The 18702-nt window shown below is 49.5% G+C and overlaps 1 protein-coding gene across 1 annotated transcript in view; it reads left to right on the top strand.

Moving 5' to 3' along the window:
- Positions 1-4344: 4344 nt before the first annotated feature.
- The window catches only part of TOGARAM2 (TOG array regulator of axonemal microtubules 2), a 58900-nt gene continuing 44542 nt past the window's right edge, over positions 4345-18702 (top strand). Inside the window, exon 1 of the mRNA XM_032845855.1 lies at positions 4345-4472. The gene's annotated coding sequence lies outside the window, so the exon portion shown is untranslated. The remainder of the gene's footprint in view (positions 4473-18702) is intronic.

The following is an 18702-nucleotide window of genomic DNA, read 5'->3' as shown; positions in this document are numbered from 1 at the left end:
TACTTTCTGATTTAATTCTGTTGTGGTAAGAGAACACTTACTGAGGCTTATTTTATGGCCCAGTACAAAATTTATCTATCTCAGTGAAATTTTCTTATGCATTTGAAAAGAATGGGTTTTTGCTATTCTTGGGTAGAGTGTTCTGTAAATATCAGTTAGGCTGGGACACCTCAGTGGCGCAGTCAGCTAAGCGCCAAACTCAGCTCAGGTCATGATCTCAAGTTCATGAAGTCAAGGTCGTGAGATTGAACCCTGCATCAGTCTCCCCACTCAGCATGGAGGCCGCTTGAGATTCTCCCTCTCCCTCTGCCCCTCCCACTGATGCACCCTCTCTTCCAAATAAATAAATAAATCTTTAAAAAATATATCAATTAGGTCAAGTTGTTTGATGGTATTGTTCAGGTTTTCTACTTTTTGAGTCTACTTATCCTATCAATTATTGAAAGAAGTCTATTCAACTAAGTATTTAACTATAAATGTGATTATGTTCTCCCAGTTTTTGCTTCATGTATTTTGAGCTTTGTTATTGGGTACATACACATTTAAGATTGCTATACCTTCTGGATGAATGGACCGCTTTGTCATTGTGAAATGTCTCTCCGTATAGCTGGTGACATTTCTTGTCCTAATGTCTATTTTGTCTGATTTTAACATAGCCCCTCCAGTTTCCTTATGCTTATTCTGTGCATGATAGAAAACTTTTCGCATCCTTTTACTTTTCACCTACCTATGTCTTGAAGTATTTTTCTAAAAGATTCATTTATTTATTTTAGACGGACAGAGCAAGCAGGGGAAGGGGCAAAGGGAGAGGGAGCGAGATACTCCCGAAGCAGACTCCCTGCGGAGTGCACAGCCCAACTTGGCTCCAACTCAGGACCCTGAGATCATGACCTGAGCTGAAACAAAGAGCCAGCCACTTAACCAACTGAGCCACCCTGGAGCCCCACAACTATCTGTGCTTTAAATTTTGAAAATGTATGTCTTCAAGGCAGCGTGTAGTTGGGTCTTGTTTTTGCCCAGTCTCTCTCTTCCTTTTGATCTCAGTGTTTAGACGATGCCCATTTACCATGGTAATCCGTATGACCGGGGTTAACTATACCATTTTGCTAGTAGTTTTCTATTTATTTCCTTTGCTCTTTGTTCTCTCTTTCTCCCCCTTTTGTGACTTTTGGTTGAATAGTTTTAAAAATAACACTTCATCTGCTCTACTTCTTTCTTTGTTTTCTTTACTGATGGCTCTAGGTTTCCATGTGCATCACAATTGTGTGACCTTTAGGATTCCCAACTGAATGCTCCTGAGTTACCAACAAAGACTCTCCTTGTTGACGAGGTGGAACTTAAATGCTGTGTAAGTTCTGGGACCTGCTCTGCTCGCTGTTTCTTGGTAGCTCTCCATCTGACCTCCTGGGATTGCACTCTACACCTGAGCCTCTTGGTATTCAATAGACTCAAGGGCATGCCTGGGCAGAGTTTGAAGCTGCTTTTCTACCTACATCTCTCTCCACCAGAACTCTGTCTTGCAACTTCCGGCTGCCTCATCTTCTCTGAACCCCCATCTCCATAACCACAACACGGCCAGATTGGGGTTCCCTTTCCCCACTCTGTGGTCTCAAGGTGCCTCCAAGCAGAAAGCTAGGTTTCCTTCAGGCCTGCCTACTTCCATTTCCTTTCCCGGAGGATTCACAGTGCTGCCTGTTGTCCAGTGTCTGAAAATAATTGTTTCATATATTTTGTCTGTTTTTCTAATTATTTACTGTGGGAGGATAAATCTGGTCTATGTTAGTCCATCATGTTAGAAGGAGAAGTCTTATTTAACCTTTGATTATTGATCTTTTTTATGTGGCTACATAGTCTTTATTATAGTAATTTAAAAATGCATATAAATAATCTGTGTTCATTTGTAGAAAACCTTGAAATACCAATTGAAGTAAAAATCATCCATAATCCCTCCATCATGGAGGAAGCAGAAGTAATGTTTAGCATATATCCTTCCAGACTTTTCTATGTGCATATGTATCTATAAATATAAAAATAAGACCCTACTATCCCCACCACAGCTATGGTTTATAACAGCTGCTTACTCCCCAAGAGTGCCAGAGAAATGGCGTCCATTTCTCGTCTGCTTTATGACAGCTCATGAGTTTCACAGGAGAGCCCTAGTGCATCTCGGAGGCATTTGCAAGACTCTGGACTTGAGAAATTTCACGTGTAGAAGAAAACCATCTTTGTTTTTTAAAGTCTGCAAGTTTGCAAATGTAAAATTTTACAAGAGGAAGACTTATTTAATGGAGCTGGGGGGAGAGAAGTCATAGGTTTGATGTTGCACTGTTAGGCCCCTATGGGGCTTGTCCTCAAATGTATTGTTTGAGTAGGCAAAGGCAGAGAACAATTTTTTAGGGATTGTCAGATTTCAAGAAACTTGTCCAAGTCTGGACTGTTTATCAATCTGGATTATTTATTTATTTATTTTTATAGTACATCATTATTTTGTGATGTAGTGTTCAATGATTCATTAGTTGTATACAACACCCAGTGCTCATCACCACACACACCCTCCTTAGTACCCATGACCCAGTTACCCCATCCCCTCACCCCCTCCCTTCTGTAACCCTCAGTTTGGTTCCCAGAGTCCAGAGTCTCTCATGGTTTTTCTCCCTCCCTGATTTCTTCCCCTTCAGTTTTCCCTCCCTTCCCCTGTGGTGCTCCGCACTTTTCCTTATGGTCCAGAAATAAGTGAAACCATATGATAATTGACTTTCTCTGCTTGACTTACTTCACTCAGCATAATCCCCTCCAGTCCCATCCATGTTGATGCAAATGGTGGGTATTCCTCCTTTCTGATGGCTGCGTAATATTCTATTGTATTTATGGACAGCATCTTCTTTATCCATTCATCTAGTGGAGGGCATTTCCACTCCTACCTCAATGTAGATCTTTTAAAGTTAGAAAGAAAGAAGCAAATAGGTCCCGCTGCTTAAGAACTGTATGCATGAATTCTCTGTGGCCTATGCTGGCCGTCTCCGAGGCAGCCATTGCCTGGCCTGGCATGCCTTTTCCTCTAGAGAAATCGAGTCCAGCAAAAGCTCTGGAGTAGTGCAGAGGACCCAGGCCCCTGGCAAGCCCTTACCTTCCCCGAGTATCGTGTCCTCATCCACAAAGGGAAGGTTAGTGCAGTTCCGAAGGCAGCAGAGAAGATGTAGTAAAATAAAGTTGCTAGTGTGTCCCATGGCCCCGTGTTCAATAAACCCTCAGGGAGGTTATAAAACTCTTCGGACCATAGAGCAGCAGGGAGTCAAGTACCACATCACTTCTTCTGACCCAGAGTACGTTTGTTCCCCCATCTTCATCTGTGGTCCAGTTAGAGACTCTCTTTTCAAAGAGTTAAATTGTTATTTTTGCCCATAAGGCTGCAGATGTCCTACGTGGTCCCGGGCAACCCCCAAAAGCTGGTTTTTGATCCTGGCCCTTCTGCTGCTTGCTGGGTGATGCTTCTGGGCCTTAGTTCCCTTGTCTGCAAAGTGGAGGTGCCTAGAGTACTTACCCCCAAGGAGTGTTGTGGGGATAAAGGAGCTAGAGTCTATAAAGCCCTTGGGCTGGTGACTGAGGGCTGGCTGTGGTTATTAAATGCACCATTACGGGGGCACCTGGGTGGTTCAGTGGGTTAAGCCGCTGCCTTCGGCTCAGGTCATGATCTCAGGGTCCTGGGATCGAGTCCCACATCGGGCTCTTTGCTCAGCAGGGAGCCTGCTTCCTCCTCCTCTCTCTCTCTGCCTGCCTCTCCGTCTACTTGTGATCTCTCTCTGTCAAATAAATAAATAAAAAATCTTTTAAAAAAAATGCACCATTACGGGGCCTACTCCCTGGGGCTTGGTTTCAGGTATTTTCTTCAGGCATTCTGGGAGGGTGTCCTTACAATTCTGGGTGTCCTGCCTATTAAGGAGGGGTAAAGGGAGTTAGTCAGTACCCATCCATGTCACAGTGCTTCTCCACGAGGGCCCGGGTGCACATATGGGCACCGTGTCAGGCCCTGGGCTGCGCTCCCCAAGCAGCTGCCCGCAGGCGCCCCCTCCATCTGTGGACCCGAGCTCGCGTCACGCTGTCCGGCGGATGTGTCCTTGCGTGACTGTGGTTCAGGGCGAATTCGTTCTTTAGAGTCAACGGGCAACTGACAGGCGCCCCAAATTGATTCATATCCATGGTAACCGTCACCCAGGGGAACAGTGAGAAACAAGAGGCTTTTCTTTCCATCCTCATCAGACAGAGCCGGTGCCCAGAGACCAGCAGGCCTGGTTCTCCCTCCAGCCGGCACTGGCTCCACTCTTGGAAGAGGATGTGGGTGTCTCCTCCTCCTCTCTCCCTACCAGGGTGCCCTGGCTGACTGCTCGAGGCTGCTAGGGACCAGGCCTGGACACTGCAGGACGGGGCCTGGGACTTCCTGCCTTTGAAAACACCCCTGAAGCCTGGCACTCCAGGTAATGGGTGGGAGGCTTAGGGAAGTGTTTGTCAGTCGTGGTCTGCGGCGGGCCGAGATTACCCAAAAAAGCTTGCATTTGTGGTACTTTAGAGTCTTGAGAGGAGGTTGGTGGTGATTGTGGGGGAAATCCTCCATTGACTTTATGATGGTAGGAAGGCACATCCTAGCTCTCTTTCATATCTGCTCTGAGGTATCTTTTTCTCTGAAGGTTTTTCCTCCTTTTCGGCTTCTGATGACTTTTCTGGAGGGGAGTATTGGTGTTCTGGTACCAGCTGGTGAGGGAGATACATGCCTTGACTGATCTGAACAACTTTCTACAGCTCTAATGTGTCTTGATGGTCCTGAGGGGTAAAATATGATTCGTATTGAATTACAAATTTGTTATTCAGTTGGGTTCAAGTTCTGGGCTAGTTGCCCTGGAAACTTTGAGACAGATTAGAACCTTGTTTGTAACATGTGTTCTTCAAAATGCTGGTGCTAAGAAATACTTCATAAGTAAATAGATATAAGTTCACATAGATCTAGAAATTGCTTCATACAAGTCTATGGTCATATATATTTAAAAATCACCTCATACTCTACCCCTTATTGGAACATTACAATACATAGAACACATGACAAGTCCTGAGACATAGTCTAGTTAAGAAACGAGTTTGGCATTATTTGAATTCATGTTTCCCAAACTTCCTTTACTGGGATTTAAAAAAAAAAATTTTTTTTTGGGGTATTCACATTTGTTCCACAAAACACAACTGGGGTATAGCTGGGCTGGAATTCCTTATACATTTCAGGCTCATTCTATATTCCAGAATGTAGCTAGAAGGAAACAGAATTTACCTGAAATGCAGGGGGGCTGTGTCTCCCATTTCCCCCACATTCCAGAGTGATGGCGCTATAAGTGTTCTTAGTGGGGTTGGGGTATGGGAGGCCAGGTCGTGGGGAGGCTAGATCCCTACTAGATCCTGAAAGGATGCGGTCTGACTTCTCCTCACACATCTCTAAGGATAGAGAGTTCACTGCTTCCTGGGAAGCCATTTGGTAGATGGTCCAGTAAGTAGCACCCTGGTCTCTGGGGCTATGCAGCCAAGCCCAGTTTACTATGACCTGTTATTCCTTCAGTGGCTCAACGGAGCCCTCATATTCCCCCAAGTTCATTTTTCCTATGTCTTCACAGTTCCTTATATGACGTCATAGCTTCACTGTCATGTTCATGTTCACTCACACGTCATGTGGATGGAGTGTGGTTTGTTGATATCCTTCCCACAGTGTGTAAGGAGAAGCAGATCCGAACGCAGACTGAACAATTCCCTTCAGAGCCTGGAGCTGCACTTGCCCCTAATCTCTGGTCTGGAAGAGGTCAAGCTCTCACCTGCTTGCCTTTCTCCTACGGCAGCAACTTTTTGGTGTCGGATCTTTGATTAGACTGTTCATGCCACATGGTCCACACCACAGATGAGATCTGTGGTCATATGGGTTAAATTAGGTGTCACCCTGATGAGGAGGACTTATCAAGACTGTCCATTTTAGTCATTATGTTCTTAGCACAAGAGTCTTTGGATAGAAAGTCTCAGCAAGCAAGTTGCCTTGTCATTTAGGAAACTGTCAGCTTCAAGTAAGAGAAAACCCTCCTCAAAATGTCTTAACAAAAGAACTTCACACACACACTAGTTGGCATTTGGTAGTAAGGCTTGTGGCTGCTTGACCCATAGCTTAAAGTGCCTCAAACATACCCTTTCACTTCGTCCCTTAATGGTGTCCAATTGTGTGAGCATGTGTGAGGATTTTCAAGGCTTTGGGACACTCTGTTTCACCCCATGTATTTGCCCTGCCCCAGGGAGAATAAGCATTTACCCATATTTTCCTTCTTCTTTCCTTATTCCTGATGTCTCCAGTTTCCTTCTTTTGTCATTTCCGTTCTTTTTGAAGAACTTCCCTTAGCCATTCTTTTAGGGTAGGCTTGATGGTGACAAATTCTCTTAGTTTCTTTTGTCTGAGGATATCTTGATTTCAGTTTCATTCCTGAAGGATATTTTTGCTGGGTATAGAATTCTTGGCTCACAGCTTTTTTCTTTCAAGATTTTTTTTTTTTTATTTGTCTTTAGCGTTTTGAACTTTGATTGTGATATGTCCTGGAGTGGATTTCTTCAGGTTTATTGCATTTGGAATTTGCTCAGTTCCTGAATCTGTAGATTAAAGTCTTTCACTATATTTGGAAAGCTTTCAGGCATTATTTCTTTGAATACTTTTCTAGCCCCACCCTCTTTCTCCTCTCCACTCCAACAGTACAAGCATTAGAGCTCTGGTTATAGGGCCACACATCTCCAAGCTTCTGTTCCTTTCTTTTCAGTCTGTTTTCTCTCTGTCATATGCATTGGGTAGTTTCTATTGTTCTCTCTTCAAGTTTACTGATTCTGCCCTCCATCAGTCATATTCATGTTGAGTGATTTCAGTTGTATTTTTCAGTTCTAAAATTTCCAGTTGGTTCTTCTTTTTATCATCTATTTCATTGCTGAGACTTTCTACTTTTTTATGTGTTTCAAGCATGTTCATCAAAGCGTTTTATTATGGTTGCTCTCAAATCCTTGTTAGATAATCTAACATCCGTATCATTTGGGTGTTGCATCCCTGATTGTCTTCTCTCAGTTAAGTTGATATTTTCCTTGTTCTTGGTATGATCAGTAATTTTCAGTTGTATCTTAGACATTTGGGTGTTAGAGGTGAGACTCTATATCCTACCTAGTCTCCTTTTTTTCAGGCCATCATGCTGTCTAGGTAGCCCACAGATCTAGGTGGGAATGGATTTTTCCTACTGAACCCCGCTGGCAGCATCCAAGCAAAAGTAGGGCCCTGCCCCACACTGCCATGCCTTGCCTCATTGCCCTGGAAGTTCCATTCCCCATTGGACCCTGCTGGGTAGAGCCTTAAAAAACCAAACAAACATATAGAAATGTATACATATCATGTGATGAGTTTTCACAAACTGGAAACATGGGGACATTTTAGGAATTTTCTGATTTCTTTGTATGTTCTTATAAAAATGTATCAAATCATTTTTCTCTATTAGCACCCAGTAAAGGAAGTTTGGGAAACATGAATTCAAATAATGTCCAGAATTATTCATTCACTTACTGATTTCTTTTACCCCTTATCTCTTTTTCTTTACATTCCTTCTTTCATTTCATTTATTTATTTAATTTATTCACATATTGGTTTTCCTCCCTCCCTTCCTTCCCATCCATTATTGAAGGAACAGCTTTCCTCTCTCCTGTGCTTTATGTGGCTGTGGGGCAGTGAGCTTCTCTTCTCTAACAGTCTTTTTTTTTTTTATATATTTTTATTTATTTATTTGACAGACAGAGATCACAAGCAGGCAGAGAGGCAGGCAGAGAGAGAGAGATGGGGAAGCAGGCTTCCTGGTGAGCAGAGAGCCCGATGTGGGGCTCGATCCCAGGACCCTGAGATCATGACCCGAGCCGAAGGCAGAGGCTTTAACCCACTGAGCCTCCCAGGCGCCCCCTTCTCTAACAGTTTTCTGTGGGGTTAAGGAAGGAGGGGTACATCCCATGTGGGGTAAGGGGCTGGCTTTTCTTGGGAGAAGTCCCTGAGGGGCAGCTGGGCAAGAAGCAGCATAATTAGAAAGCTTCAGTCTTGCCTTGTCACTACCACTGATTTGCTTTGAGACCCTCTGGGCCTCAGTTTCCCTCATCTGTAACATGAAGGGCTTGGCTTGGTCCTCTCTTGCACCCTGTGACTCAGGTCCCCTATATGATGTTGGAGTTTCCCAGGGGATGAGCCTGCTCACAGGGGGATATGGATTGAGGGGGGCCCATTCTGAGCCCTTGGTGGTATCTGAGCAGCTGCGCCCAGCCTGCACTGCCGTCAGTACCTCCCAGGTGCTCACGGGCTGGGCTCTGAGGGGCGGACTGGGGTAAGAAGGAACAGGACTGATATTTTGGGAGGATGAGTCAGCCCAAGTGTCAATCTAGAAACAGCACCAGCTTGCCTTCATTGTTCTACTTCCTCGTGTGGGTGGGTGTGTCATGTGCAAGGCAGGGACTTCCAGTTCTTCTCCTCAGCCTGGGGAAGGACCCAGGATACACAAAAATCCCAATGTGAAGGGACCTGGATGTCACTCAGTGCCTGACCCCCTTGTTTCACAAATGACAGTTTGGAAGCCCAGGAAGGATGGGGACTCACCAGAAGCCACACAATGAAGTTGATGACAGAGTCAGGACTGGGACCAATCCACTTGTTTCCTTATCTTGAACCCTTCATCTGGTCATATGCTAATCATCAGTAACCTGGACTTGCTTTATCTTGAGAGTTGGGAACCCAAGGCCCAGTCTGGACATTTGCCTCCCTGGCATTTCCATTAGGAGGGCCTTGCCCCACCTGCTGCATGTAAGCTAACTTCTCTTTGTGGCTAGGACAGTGCTGGTTTTTAATGGGGCAATGCTGCCAAGAGGTCACCCCACAACCCCCTTCCCATCTTCCATACAATGTGTGGTTCTCAGACTCTGGTCTGTGGCCTGGAGATACTATTTCCAATGTCCACTCCTGGGAAAAGCAGTGAATGTTGCAGGGAATGGGAGCTCTTTACCACTAATGGTCCCCTGTCATCATGTCATCAGGGCTTGTGGTACTCCCACCACATGAACTGAGTGTCTACCGTGTACTCTGGTGCTAGGATCTCGGGAACTCACAGACTAGTGTATGTGTGTGGCTGGCTGGGGCAGGGGTGGGCCAGGCGGACCGTCGCAGCTCCATGTCCTGAATGGAGTTTTGATGGGGACGGGCTGGGCTAGGGAAGCAGAGGAGGTCCTGGGGAGACAAGGAGGGCTCCCCGAAGGAGAGCGGGATTTGGCCAGGGGCAATATGTACATACAGGGGGAGGAAGAGATTTGAGAGAGGCTTTTTTTCTCAGTTATGTACGTAGACGTTTCTTTGCATATTTTAATCAGACATCTGGATATTTTGCAATGAGAAGTGTGTTCAGGATACCCAGTCCTTTACATTACTGGAAATAGAGCAGTTTGGTTCATTTTACAGGTCACTAAGGGCCAAGAGGACCCTCGGGGACATTTCCATGGAGGGAATAGGGTCAAAATGTAATCATCCATTTACTGAATCACGCGTTGCAAGTTTCCGGTTATCAGTTTTTGAGATCTTGAGCCGCTTGCTGGGTGGACAAGAGCTGTCGTCCGTGGATGTGATGAGGACTACTTCCGTGGTGCGCACGAGCGCCCTTCTCCCGGCCTGTGATTCTGCACGGTCAGTCCGCTGAAGTCATCGTTTCAAGTATTTACTCAGTGCCTTCTGGGGCGGGCCGAGCCTTGGGCCGTGTCGGGTGTATAGAAATCCTCACTCGTGGTCCTTGTGCTCAGGGAGTTCACAGAACGGGGGGAGGACACAGACCCGGAGTCATCAAGCTTGCATGAGAATTAGTGGGATGATGGGGAACTTAGGGACTGGCAGAGAGAGCCTCATACTTAAATAGGGTGATTGGAGGCAAGTTTTGTGGGAGGGGTTTATACAGATAATGGGCAGGATGTTGAGAAATCACCTCCTCAGGCAGGCTGGTCGTGCTGGGCAACCTCACCTTCTTTGGGCTTGAAGGGAGTAGTTATAGGACCTCAGAAACACAGAGGGCTGCCTGTCAGGAGCCCTGACCTTTGTGTGAAGAGCGGTGACCTTCAGGTGAGGGGGGCAGCCAGCCCAGCAGGACGGACGGGGGAAGCTGGGGGAATGGAACCCTGGCCTCTCTCCTCTGTCTTCCACTGGCCAAGCCTAAGGGAGCCAGAAGGCAGAGGGCCTGAAAGATGGGCACAGAGCAGAGTGAAGGGGAAGGAGAGAGGACGGGTTGTGGGGGGAGTGGGAGAGAGCCTGCACTCAGATTCTTTCTGGAAGGAGCAGGGAGCTTCTCCAGGAAAGGATGCTTGAGCTCTCTACCAGTTTCCTGGGCCCGCTGTAAAACCTACCACACACTGGGTGGGTTAGAATGGCAGAAATGCGTGGGCTTATAGTGCTGAAGCCCACAAGGCTGAAGTCAGCCCTGAGGGCTGGGCCGTGCTCCCTCTGAAGGTGCCAGGGAAAGATGCTCCCGGCCTTGCTCCCAGCCTCTGGTAAGTCGCTTGGCTGTGGCAGCATAACTCCAATCTTCCCGCAGCATTCTCCGTGTATGTGTGTGTGTGTGTGTGTGTGTGCGCGCGTGTGTGAGTGTGCATGCGCTCACGTGTTCAAATTTCCCCTTTTTAGATGAAACCAGAGAAAGAGAGACAAACCATAGGAGACTCTCAATCATAGGAAACAAACAGGATTGCTGGAGGGGAGGGAGATGGAGGGATGTGGTAACTAGGTGATGGGCATTGAGGAGGGCATGTGGTATAACGAGCACTGGGTGTTACATAAGACTGAGGAATCACTGACCTCTACCTCTGAAACTAATATACTTTATGTTAATTAATTGAATTTAAATTTAAAAAAAATTTCCCCTTTTGGTAAAGGCCCCAGGCATGTTGTTTAGGGCCCCCCGCCCCGACTCCAGTAGGACCTCTTCTTGACGGAGCCAGCTACAGCTGCAAGACCTTATGGCCAAACAAGGTCCCATTCTGGGTTATGGGCGCCTGAAACTTCAACGTATGAATTTTTAGGAAACACAATTGAACCCATAACGGAATTGTGTCTTGAAAGATGTGTAGGGATTTACCAGGCACACAAGCATGGGTGTGTGTTTGTGGGTGTGCATGTGTGTATATGCACGTGCGCATGTGTGTGAGTGTATGTGTACATGTACGTGTGTATGCGTGTGTGGGTTCATGCATGTGTACACGCACACATGTGTGAGTGCGTGCGTGTGCAGGTGTGGGCATGTGGGTGCATGCTTGTGTGTGGTGCTCTGTAGGGGGAGCTATTAGGCAGATTCCCCGGGGGGCCTGAGAGCCCTGTGTTTGGGGTCTTCCCGGTGGCTTGGATGACGTTGAGACCAGGTCTCTCCTCCCTCACCGCCTTCTCCTGTGCCCTGCGGGGTCCCATCCCCTGGAGTTCCTCTGCCCGTGCCCTGGGCACCCTTCCCTCAGGGCTTGATCTGGGCTTTGCAGGGCCTGAAGCTTAAACAATGTGGGGGCTTCTCTAAGAAAGAAGACAAAATGCGATCTGGAAGTATTTAGGATGACAACAGAAATCACAGCGAACTGGTGAGACAGGAGATTCAAGTCCCTCCCTCCTGGGATCTCTTCAGGTGAAGGACTAGAAAGCTTCCAGACGGCAGGCTGCCCCTTCAGGCCCCCCACTCTCCCATATAGGAAACTCCCTGGCTTCCGGGGCCCTGGGCTGGGGCTCAGCAATTCCAGCTTTGGAGGCCTCCACCCCTGCCTGCACGTGGCTGGCTCCTTAGCTTTCAGGCTTCAGGCTCATGCCACACCTCCTGGCCCCAGGCTCACTCTGGTCACGTGGTCCCCGACCTGGGGAGCAGGTGACTCACCAAGTGAGTGCCTGCTCCGCACCGGCCTGGCAGAGTGCCTTCTGAGGGTCAAACACCCAGGGGTGGGGTGGGGTGGGGAGGGCTGCGTGTTGTTCCCTGCTTGGCACGCGGGGGATCTGGGGCTCCAAACAGCTTGTGTCTTGCCGGAGGTCAGGCTGTGGCTGGGATCAGATCCCATCTGTCCCCAAGCCATGCTTCTCCGGGGTTGTAAGAAGGGTCCCTGCCTTATTGTAGGTAACACAGTAAAGCACAGGGAGTCTGGGTGGGGGGGTCTCTCTCCATTACTCAGCTCCTAAGGGCAAACCGCCACCTTTCCATGTTTCCAGCATCTGGCAGAGAATGTGATGCATGAAGTCCCCTGGAGAGCAGGCCAGCAGGGTCAGGCAGAGAGCAGGAGGCACAGGGAGAGACGGGGCTGAAGGAGGACAGGCCGCCGGCTGGGTTGGAGGGACTTGTCAGATGTGGTGTCCAGTGTAGCCTTTACCCAAGGACACTGGGAGCCATGTGGGTGTCTGGCTGGAGAGTGATCATTGGATCTGTATTTTCAAAGCTCTGACTCGGGCTGTGATGTAAGGATGGGGTTGGGGGGCGGTGCAGGGACATGAAGGCTGGCCTCATCCTGTCCCCACACTGTCTGGCATTGCCACTGATCATTCTCACTGATAAGCTATGAAACTTGGCCAGGGGCTCGCCTTGCTGGGCCTCCATTATCCCGTCTGTAACCTCAGGTTTCCTCGTGCCAACCTTGATGGGGGGAGTCCAGCGCAAGACACATGGAAGTTTCTTCCTGCTCTTAGCTGGTCCTGGTTTGGAGGAAATGCCTCCTTCCTGGGGCCTCTGCTAAAGGGAGCTCAGGAGCTCAGCTCACCTTGCCATCTTGCCCACTGAGGAGCGATGGAGGGCAGCAGCCTCCCCGTGGGCCCAGCAGGCCTGTGGCATTCTGGCCCCGGGGCCAGTGCCTGCCTTGTGGGATCTTGTCAGTGCTTATGGGCTGGCCCTCCTGGTCCCCTCGGGGAGGGTGGTTGCTGTTCCTTCCATGGTCTCCGGGGAGGCTCCACGGGCCTGCTCTTCGTGTCTCAGAGAAGAGGTGAGAACCCAGGAAGGTGCTGGCAGGGCCAGGAGAGGGTTCAGTCAGTAAGCCCTGGGCATGTATGACTCAGTCGGCCAGGCCTCCTGGATGTGCGACCAGCCTCCTGCCAGCTTTCCCTGCTCTGTGTTATGTCTGTCTGCCTGTTCCCTTGTAAACAGCTTGGGGATCTGCCTAGAAAACTTCATAGCGTCTTTGGGCGAGCAGTTCTTTGCAAGGCTGCGTAAAATCAACGAGGCCCCTGGCTCCCACTGCCCCCACCTTGTGGCCCTTGGATAGTGAGAGTTAGAACGGTTTGGCATGAGGGAGCAGTTGTCACAATGTCAGCCTGGTGCTTCTGCTAGGGGCCTGGGCTCCGTGAGGAAGCACATATGGGCTATTAGTATTCACATTTTCTAAAAGCTGGGATAGTGAAATCTGGCTCAGGAGGAGGCCACAGGCTTCTTGCTATGCCTGTGTTTCTGCTGGGGATGGGCGCTAACAGAGATGTGCAGCCTGACGACAGGCTGGACATAATGACATGCCCGTTACCTGCCCTATTTAATCCCCACAGCTACCCTCTCAAGTCAGTATTGTTATCCCCATTTTATAGATGAGGAAACAGAAGTTGAGAAAAGTTAAGGACTGGCCAGAGGTCACAGCTGGAAGAAACTGGATCAGGATTCAAAGTCAGTTCTGCCTGTTGCCAAGGCCCGGGTGCTCACCCTCCCTGCCCCATCTGCATCTAGAAACAGCTTGGGAGCTGAACCAGATTTGGGCCCACAGCCCCCTGCCGCAAAACCAGGGGTTCACTGCCAACGACATCCCTGCCCCGAGCCTGCCATCCACTCCCTTGCTCTGTGGTCACTGTGCAGCGAGGCCCAGCTGTCTCTCACCAGCAGTCCCACAGGACAGGTTGGCCACTTGGGAGTGCCCCATGCCTGGCGGGACCCCAGAGGAAACAAGGCCAAGGGGAAATGTCTCCTGGTTCCCTCTCTCCCTCATGCAGGAGCTACGGGCTCCTTCGGAGCAGTGGTTGCTATGCAGCCTTGTTTATCCAGGGAGAGCCTGGCAGAGGCCGGCAGCACACTCAAAGCTGGGCCAGGGGCCTGTTCAGCAGCCTGGGGCCGGCCAGGCCTGGGGCCACCTCGTCCTTGTCCCTCTGGGCCCATGAGCCGCATTCTCTGTGGAGAGACACCAGCGCCTGGCTTCCTCCAGTGACAGGGTTGGCCTCTGGACAGAGAGGTAAGGTGGATATGCAGCGGGGGAGGGAGCGGGAGGTCAGGGTCAGGCTGCCTGGAGCCCTTGGAGGGGTGTGGAAGAGCTGATCTGGAGCAAGGACACAGGGCTCCGAGGGAGGAGGCCGTGGGACTGTGGAGCCGTCCCTTCCTCTCTCGGGAGCCTGTTGCTCTCTGAGCCTATGAGCTATGGAAGGGGGCTTCCCTCTCCTCCTGGCCATGGCCTCCAGCAGAGCTCCCTGTTTGGGGGTAAGCTCCACTCCCTGGGGTGCTGAGGGTGATGGTGCCAGAGAAATAAGGAAGGCTCTGTGTTAGGGGCGCTGGGGCGCAGGCCTTGGACAGGCTGGAAGAAGCAGGATTCAAAGCCAGTTCTGCCTGCTGCAAGGCCTAGCTGCTCCCACTACCGGCTCTCCTGGGTCCGGGTTTGAATTCGGGCTCCACCTTTCTCTAGGTGTGCGGACTTAGGCCCTTTTCATTCTGAGCCTCAGTTTCCTTGTCTGTAAAGTGGGGGTTAAGTGACATTTCCCTTGGGACTGCTCGTGAAAGGTGAAGATGGTAAGGAGAGAGAGAAGTGTGTTGGGCCCCGTACTCAACGGAAGTTACTTTTCGTGGTGCCATTATTATTACAGCAGAGGTGATTGTGTTCCTTTCCAGAGCAGATCTGGGGCTCCCCAAACAAGAGGTTTTGTGAACCACTTCTCCAGGACAAGGGCTTACTTTGGCTAGGGACCTTGAAGGGCTGGGTGTTCCCTCTAGAGCCCCAGAAGGGACTGTAGGGCCTGTGCTGGGGGTGGGGGGTGGGGGTTTGTCCATGGCTGCAGAGGGTCATGGAGCACAGTGGTGCCCAGCCCCACTGAGGCGGGCCATGCAGGGGTGTAGGCGGACAGGTCCTTTCCAACTGCAGGTGGGCCAACTCAGCCCCTGCAGCCTTGGCCTGGCTGATATGAAGGAGGGGGAAGGTCATGGAAGCAAATGACGGGGAGGTATCAGGCTGAGCTCAGGAGCATCAAGGTCAGCCAAGGTCACCTGTTGCCCCAATGCCACCTCACAGGCACCTGACTCTGCTCACCGGCATGATGAGAAGTTTATTGCTTGTTTTATATTCAACCTCTTGCCGACAGAAAAATGTATAAAACTCACCAACCATTTAAAGTAGAATTAATGTGTAGCCACCACTGTCCAGGGCAGGAAAGAGACGCTCTCTAGGGCAGCCCCCAATGCCTCCTCCACAGGCCCCTTCCTATCACAGCTGCCTCCTTGCCCCCCAGGGTTGACCACACTCCTCATTTCCCCTGGCTTTTCCATAAAGTCTTACCATCTTTGTGTGTATGTCTAAGCTGTTGAATTTCGTCTTTGAAATGCACACAAACAGAACGGCAGCCTCTGGTCTCTTTCGTGCCTAGCGTCTGTCACTAAACATTGCGCACGGTGCTGAGCAGAGTGGTGTTGAGTAGCTTTGCTCATTTTCATTGCCATGGAATATTCTGTGGCATGAATACTTGTAACGTTTTCTCCAGGTTCCTGTTGGGTGTTTGGGTTATTTCCAGATTTGGGCCATTGCCAACAGGGCTGCTATGAACGCTCTCGTACTTCTGTCTTGGTTCACAACATGCAAAGTTTTCTCGAAGGTAGACCCCTAGAGGTGGTCTTGCTGGGTATAGGGCTTGCATATCTTTAACTTTAGTAGATGAGCCAGAACACTCTCCCCTGTGGCCTTGCCCACGTCCCCCTCACCAGCCCTGCATCGCGTCTCTCTGATACTTGGTATTGTCCAGAGTCTTCATTTTTGGCAATCTTCACAGACTGGTGACAGTGGTCTAATTAGCATTTCTCTGATCAGCACGGGGTCAGGGCCTGCGTTGCCTTTCTTCCTCCTGGCTTTCCTCCTTGGGGAAGCCCCTTTCCCCTGGTTTCCTGGCTCAGCCCCCTCATCATGCTGTTTCCCAACCTCCATGTTCCTCTCTGCCCTCCAGGCTCCTCTGTCCCTAGGCCCCATTCTCTTTCTTAGGGGACAGTCACTCATCCACATGATTCCTCTGTCATTGATCTTGGAGCAGCAGTCCTGGGCTCCAGAGCAGCTCTCCAGAGGTCTGAGCTTCCCATGTGTCTATGCGTTAAAACCTCTGGATTTGGGCTCTCCTTGCATCCCCTCCTGGGTCTTGGCTTTCCCTTCAATAAAATAAGGACAGAAGAAATGACCCTCCACAGAAGCCCTTTCCATTTTCTGGGCAAAACCTGGCATATGTCCTGGAGAAGCCCATGGAAGATTCTAGCTTTTGGTCAAGCAGAGTCAGTTTTCTCCTGGGGCCATTGGAAAAGGACAGAGCTAGTGGTCTGAAGTCTGCTGAGCTTCTTACAGGGAAACCTTTGTCAAGAGCCATTTCCTGGAACGGGACAGGCATTTAGATGCCAGGGGCCGCCACCACAAGTTTCCTGAGATGTTGATTGGAAGGGCTGTTTCTTTCTTTTCAGCCCCTCTGGTCCTGTCGCACCTGTAAATTGCTCCCAGAGTGCAGTTTGATGACCGGAGCTCCAGCTCCTTGGGTGAGGGTCCCCGAGCGGGGAAACCATGCAGAAATCTTTCATGGGGCTGTGGACCAGGCCTCTCTGTGTCAGACTCCAGGACTAGACTCAAGATCTTAGACAAGTCAGCCCTTGATGGTGAAAATGTCAGGGGGGATGGGCAGAAGGTTTCCAAGTGCCAGCCAGTGCTGTGTGATTTCAGGCAGGATTGACACAATGGCGCCCAGCCCCACCAAGAAACGACGTCCTCAGAAACGCATTGTCATGGCTCTGACCAGGCCTGGCAGTCTGAGGCACTGCCCCGCCCAGTGCTGAGGTGACCATTTGGGGGAAACCTTAATGGGAAGGGGAAGGAGGGAGCTGAGGACCTTGTCCCCACAGTACCCTTTGGCTCTTGAAGGCCCTGGGTATGTCCTGTAGCCTCTCCAGGCCCCACATTAACCCCTCAGTTACCAGCCAGGAGACTAGCTGACCTTTGGGGTCTCTTACAGCTGAAAATTCAGTGACAGAGGGAATAGATGAAGGTGTCTCTTGTCCCCACCATGTGAAGCTTTGTTGAGTTACTAGCACATATTCTGACTTCTAATTTATATTTGCACCAAGATGATACACAAAAGTAGGGCAGGCTCAGAGGATTTTGAATTTTGGAAATTTATGGGTATGTCACATACCCTTTTCACTAGGGCTCATCCAGTGCCTCTGTGTGAGTTAGAAAAAGACACCTTTTTATCAAGGCACTTTACTTCTGTTCATTAGAGAAGGGCAATAAAAATGCAAATCTGTAGTGCCTGCAGTGTGAATGTTGTCTCCTTAATTACAAGGCCTTGTGCAGTGCCCAACCTAAGCAATCACACAGGGTGGCTGTGCTGGTCACTTATGGTCATCGTTTTCCAAACAGAGCTTAAATAAGACTTTTTCTCAACCATAGGCCTTCCCATGTCTCATATCAGAATTCCTGGCAGGTAGGGGGGCTGTTTTGAATGTCACAGCCCTAGACATAGAGGCAGCTCTCTCCTTCCTCTCTCTATACCTGCTCTCCTCAACCAACACCCACACTGAACTATTGCAAATGGAAACCTTCCTCAGCTGTGTTGGAAATGAAAAGGGTTGAGAAGTTCCGCTTTGGGCTCTTGACCATGAGATCCACCCTGTCCCAGAAAGTCATTAAGATGCAGGCACTAACTGCCTTCTTAACAGACTCTGCCAGTTCTGGTAAGAAGGGATCACTTGGAGCATTTCCCAGCAAGGTGATACTTGAGCTGCTCTTCTAAGGGTCCTGCCCCAGCCTGTCTGCTGCCTCCTGCTCACCCCGGAAACTTCCGCATTGAAGGTCATCGGCCAGAGGGCACCTCCTTTTGCCACCCAGCCTTGGTCAGGCCTCTAGAGCTTCTTGCCCCAAAAGCTTTCAAAAAGGACACTTTCCTTCTTCTTGCCCATCTTAACACACACGCTAAGATCATTATTAAAGAATAATGTTAATAGCTCCTGTTTGTTGAATTCTTGCTTAGGGGCCAGACGATTTGAGATGCTTTTCATATTTTATTGAATATGCTCAGTAACCTCGTGAGAAAGACATTCTTCTTTCCCTTTTGCAGTTAAACGGAAGCTCAGAGAGGTTTAGTACCGCACCCCGTGGGAAGTCTCCTAGCTGGTAGGTGGATGGACTTGAACGCGGGGCTGTTGCTGGCTATGTAGTACCGCATTCTTCTGCTTCCAGCAGCATCAGGGCACGCCAGACCAGAAGCCTCCGCTGGCCTGCTCTGTGGCCTCCATCCAGCTACCTAGCCTCTCTGAGCCTCAGTCTTCTTAGGCACAACAGGAGGACAATAACATGTGCCTTGTTGCTCTATTTCAAAAGCTAAACGGCATGAAACTAAGAAATGTTAGTCTCATTGCCTTGTTTCTTCTCAACAAGACTGCA

The sequence above is a fragment of the Lontra canadensis genome, unplaced genomic scaffold (genome assembly GCF_010015895.1).
Source record: "Lontra canadensis isolate GAN:19392208 unplaced genomic scaffold, GSC_riverotter_1.0 scaffold170, whole genome shotgun sequence".
NCBI classification, from domain to species: domain Eukaryota; kingdom Metazoa; phylum Chordata; class Mammalia; order Carnivora; family Mustelidae; genus Lontra; species Lontra canadensis.
The sequence above is the reverse complement of the archived record's forward strand: the minus strand, read 5'-3'. Positions and strand labels throughout refer to the sequence as shown.